Consider the following 5,531-nt stretch of genomic DNA (forward strand, 5'->3'; position numbering starts at 1 on the left):
GTGATGTGCAAGGTCCAGCTCAAAAACAGTACTACTTATTCCAAACTTTCATCAGACGTACAATTGTATGTACCTATACCAAACTATAGTGTAGAGATATAGACATTGTTAGTAGTGTTAGATCTAAAATTCTGATCCAAGTTTGCCTGTGGTGTCAAGTATATCTGGAAGCGTTTCAATCAGCTGGAGAGAATAGACACAGACCAAGTTCTGTATACAAGGAATATTCTCTGTTTATTGATATCAAGATACATGTCTTTATAGCCTTCTGAATATATGAATCCTACGTCATAAGCATACAATAGTCTATGGGATACGCTGCTGATTAACTTTCTCACGTATTCTTGAGGTGTTTAACTTTCTCCCCCTTCTCAGGACAGATGTGTCAATTGTTCTTCACTCAAGGGGGGCTGGAGGTTTATCTCCTGTCTACCATGTCCAACGTCAGGCACAGCTCCCACACTATGAGCTGAAAATGTAACCACCTATTGTTCACATATCTTGATAAATTCAGTTATCTATGTCAGCTTAACCTTGTAAATCTTGTAAAACTGCATGTCAGCAGAAAAATGAATAATCTCTTTTAGCAAATAATATATCTATGCGAGTTACAAAAATGGCTGAACAAAGGTTTTATGAGGCCTTAACAAAAAAATCATATTTAACAGTAGTAAAGTCACAGTGCCCTATCTTTACATAATATAATAATGTAATAAAGTGTCATATATACAAGAGAGACCATATTGACTGATGTGAAAGTCAAATTTTCCATATAAAATGTAATTATATACAAACACCTCCACATCCATTGTTCACCCCTCTAAACTTTAAATGGGAATCTTCTATCCCATAATAGTCCAAATGCAAATAATAAGTAATAAGTAGTTAAACAAGACAACTGCTAACCATCTTTCATCTCTTCTATTCTAGGTTTGTCAATGGAGTACTGAAATTATCACCATCTCACCCTCGCCTATTCTCATCTGTGCAACTGTTTGTGTTTTAAAAGTATGCAACAGGACTGTTTATATATTGTTTTAACCTATGCTGACCAATTAGCAAGGATGTAGAATATTCTGAAATCAGACTCACTATATTGTAGAATTCAGTCTAGGCAGTACAATGCAGGCCATAGGTCACTTCAAACAATACTTCTCCAAAGGTGGGGACAACTCAGTTCAACAGCTGTGTAAGTGTCTTGCCTCAGGGAACCGCTGAAAATCTGGTTTAAACTAATCCATTCATACAGTACCTTGGAGAATTAATCTTATATTAATCATAACTAGCGACCACTATGTGCAATCGCTTCTCTGGTGACACCGGATTCCTGCGGGTGAAATGTGTTTTAATATAAGACGAAACACAATACATTTCTTAGGACCTGAACCATAAATATATTTAATGTAGGTTTACATTTATGTAATAAATATTTTCTGGAGTGGCAGAGATTGGGGCTTGGTCTATACTCTCCTTGGGATGCCATGTGTTTCTTGTAGGGGAACCTTAAACGAGTGAGTCCCCTCATTTGCACAGTTTGACCAATGCAATAGAACATTATATAAATGTGTGATAGTGACACGCATCTCAGTCAGCCCCCATGTCCCCCCACCCTCATGGCTTATAATATAAATATAAATGAGCTAGTTTTTTTGCATAAAAATTAGGGATGAGCGCACTCGGATTTATGAAATCCGAGCCCACCCGAACGTTGCCGATCCGAGTCAGATCCGAGACAGATCCGGGTATTGGCACCAAATTCAAATCTGAAACTGAGGCTCTGACTCATAATCCCGTTGTCGGATCTCGCGATACTCGGATCCTATAAATTCCCCGCTAGTCGCCGCCATCTTCACTCGGGCATTGATCAGGGTAGAGGGAGGGTGTGTTAGGTGGTCCTCTGTCCTGGTAGATCTCGTGCTGTGCTGTTTAGTGCTGTGCTGTGCTGTTTAGTGCTGTGCTGTGCTGTTTAGTGCTGTGCTGTTTAGTGCTGTGCCGTGCCGTGCCGTGCCGTGCCGTGCCGTGCCGTGCCGGTGGTGCTGTACTCTGTCCTTCTGAGGTCAGTGGTGCTGCTGGGTCCTGTGCTGTGTCCTGTTCAGTCCAGTGGTGCTGTGTCCTGTGCTCTGTGCTTCTAAGGGCATAGTTATTTCCCCATTATTCCCAAGTTTTTAAAAAATAAAAAAAAAGTAAAAAAAAAATTACAATTAAAAATTAAAAAAAAAATATATATAATTATAACCAAATTTGCAAAACCAATCCAGCAGTATAAGTCCATTGATACTGCAATATTACAAAGTTCACACATTCTGCAGTATCAGTCCAGTGGTGCTGTGTCCTGTGCTCTGTCCTGCTGAGTTCCGTAGTGCTGCTGGGTCCTGTGCCGTGTCCTGTTCAGTCCAGTGGTGCTGTGTCCTGTGCTCTGTGCTTCTAAGGGCATAGTTATTTCCCCATTATTCCCAAGTTTTTAAAAAATAAAAAAAAAGTAAAAAAAAAAATAATATATATATATAATAATTATAACCAAATTTGCAAAACCAATCCAGCAGTATAAGTCCATTGGTACTGCAATATTACCAAGTTCACACATTCTGCAGTATCTTGTGCTACATATAATGGAGACCAAAAATTTGGAGGATAAAGTAGGGAAAGATCAAGACCCACTTCCTCCTAATGCTGAAGCTGCTGCCACTAGTCATGACATAGACGATGAAATGCCATCAACGTCGTCTTCCAAGCCCGATGCCCAATCTCGTAGTACCGGGCATGTAAAATCCAAAAAGCCCAAGTTAAGAAAAAGTAGCAAAAAGAGAAACTTAAAATCATCTGAGGAGAAACGTAAAGTTGCCAATATGCCATTTACGACACGGAGTGGCAAGGAACGGCTTAGGCCCTGGCCCGTGTTCATGACTAGTGGTTCAGCTTCACCCACGGATCTTAGCCCTCCTCCTCCTCCCCCCCCCTACAAAAAATTGAAGAGAGTTATGCTGTCAGCAACAAAACAGCAAACAACTCTGCCTTCTAAAGAGAAATTATCACAAATCCACAAGGCGAGTCCAAGGATGTTGGTGGTTGTCAAGCCTGACCTTCCCATCACTGTACGGGAAGAGGTGGCTCGGGAGGAGGCTATTGATGATGTAGCTGGCGCTGTGGAGGAACTTGATGATGAGGATGGTGATGTGGTTATTGTAAATGAGGCACCAGGGGGGGAAACAGCTGATGTCCATGGGATGAAAAAGCCCATCGTCATGCCTGGTCAGAAGACCAAAAAATGCACCTCTTGAGGTGTGGAGTTATTTTTATCCAAATCCAGACAACCAATGTATGGCCATATGTAGCTTATATAAAGCTCAAATAAGCAGGGGTAAGGATCTTGCCCACCTAGGAACATCCTCCCTTATACGTCACCTGAATAACCTTCATAGTTCAGTGGTTAGTTCAGGAACTGGGGCTAGGACCCTCATCGGTACAGGGACACCTAAATCCCGTGGTCCAGTTGGATACACACCAGCAACACCCTCCTCGTCAACTTCCTCCACAATCTCCATCAGATTCAGTCCTGCAGCCCAAGTCAGCAGCCAGACTGAGTCCTCCTCAATACGGGATTCATCCGAGGAATCCTGCAGCGGTACGCCTACTACTGCCACTGCTGCTGTTGCTGCTGTTAGTCGGTCATCTTCCCAGAGGGGAAGTCGTAAGACCGCTAAGTCTTTCACAAAACAATTGACCGTCCAACAGTCGTTTGCCATGACCACAAAATACGATAGTAGTCACCCTATTGCAAAGCGTATAACTGCGGCTGTAACTGCAATGTTGGTGTTAGACGTGCGCCCGGTGTCCGCCATCAGTGGAGTGGGATTTAGAGGGTTGATGGAGGTATTGTGTCCCCGGTACCAAATTTACTACCGGGGCCACTCCACTGTGCAGTCCATATTTAGGTGTATCAGATATTAAACAACGGTGACAGTTGATGCCCAATTTTTTAATTATATTGTGGCCTCGGTACCAAATTGTGTACCGGGGCCACCACACTACGCAGTCCATACCCTTTTTTGGTGGAATTCTGACACGTGGAGGGTTTTTTAATTATATTGTGGCCTCGGTACCAAATTGTGTACCGGGCCCACCACACTACGCAGTCAAGATAGATAGATGCGTATCATAGATAAAGTACATTCAGTGGTGTGGGGCAAATTGAAAAATATTCAAAATGCACTGACATTATCAAAAACAAGTGGTTGTCACATGCTAAAACTCCAACATGTATATGATGGAGAGGATGGAGGAGCAGCCGTATGTGTAGTGTAATGCAGACCTGTTGAAGGTTTTTTATATATTTTATTGTGGTGCCCAGTGCCCACTCCTCTACGCAGTCCAGGTACATTTATTGGTGCGAATCATAAAAGTTCAGGGTTTTTAATATATATTGTGGTGACCCACTCCTCTACGCAGTCCAGGTACATTTATTGGTGCGAATCAAACAAGTTGATGGTTTTCTTATTATATATATTGTGGTGACCCACTCCTCTAGGCAGTCCAGGTACATTTATTGGTGCGAATCATAAAAGTTCAGGGTTTTTAATATAAATTGTGGTGACCCACTCCTCTACGCAGTCCAGGTACATTTATTGGTGCGAATCAAACAAGTTGATGGTTTTCTTATTATATATATTGTGGTGACCCACTCCTCTAGGCAGTCCAGGTACATTTATTGGTGCGAATCATAAAAGTTCAGGGTTTTTAATATATATTGTGGTGACCCACTCCTCTACGCAGTCCAGGTACATTTATTGGTGCGAATCAAACAAGTTGATGGTTTTCTTATTATATATATTGTGGTGACCCACTCCTCTAGGCAGTCCAGGTACATTTATTGGTGCGAATCATAAAAGTTCAGGGTTTTTAATATATATTGTGGTGACCCACTCCTCTACGCAGTCCAGGTACATTTATTGGTGCGATTCATAAAAGTTCAGGGTTTTTAATATATTGTGGTGACCCACTCCTCTACGCAGTCCAGGTACATTTATTGGTGCGATTCATAAAAGTTCAGGGTTTTTAATATATTGTGGTGACCCACTCCTCTACGCAGTCCAGGTACATTTATTGGTGCGATTCATAAAAGTTCAGGGTTTTTAATATATATTGTGGTGACCCACTCCTCTACGCAGTCCAGGTACATTTATTGGTGCGAATCATAAAAGTTCAGGGTTTTTAATATATATTGTGGTGACCCACTCCTCTACGCAGTCCAGAAAGATACCTTGTTGCAACGTTTTGGACTAATAACTATATTGTGAGGTGTTCAGAATACACTGTAAATTAGTGGAAATGCTTGTTATTGAATGTTATTGAGGTTAATAATAGCCTAGGAGTGAAAATAAGCCCAAAAACTTGATTTTTAAACTTTTTATGTTTTTTTCAAAAAAAATCCGAATCCAAAACCTTAAATCCGAACCGAGACCTTTCGTCAAGTGTTTTGCGAGACAAATCCGAACCCCAAAAATAACGAAAATCCGGATCCAAAACACAAAACA

At 41.4% G+C, this 5,531-nt stretch overlaps 1 long non-coding RNA gene across 1 annotated transcript in view; it reads left to right on the forward strand.

The window, feature by feature from the left end:
- Positions 1 to 678: 678 nt before the first annotated feature.
- The window catches only part of LOC142099546 (uncharacterized), a 6,288-nt gene continuing 1,435 nt past the window's right edge, over positions 679 to 5,531 (forward strand). Inside the window, exon 1 of the long non-coding RNA XR_012678569.1 lies at positions 679 to 1,008. This is a non-coding gene — a long non-coding RNA (uncharacterized LOC142099546). The remainder of the gene's footprint in view (positions 1,009 to 5,531) is intronic.

The sequence above is a fragment of the Mixophyes fleayi genome, chromosome 8 (assembly GCF_038048845.1).
Source record: "Mixophyes fleayi isolate aMixFle1 chromosome 8, aMixFle1.hap1, whole genome shotgun sequence".
In the NCBI taxonomy this organism is placed as follows: domain Eukaryota; kingdom Metazoa; phylum Chordata; class Amphibia; order Anura; family Limnodynastidae; genus Mixophyes; species Mixophyes fleayi.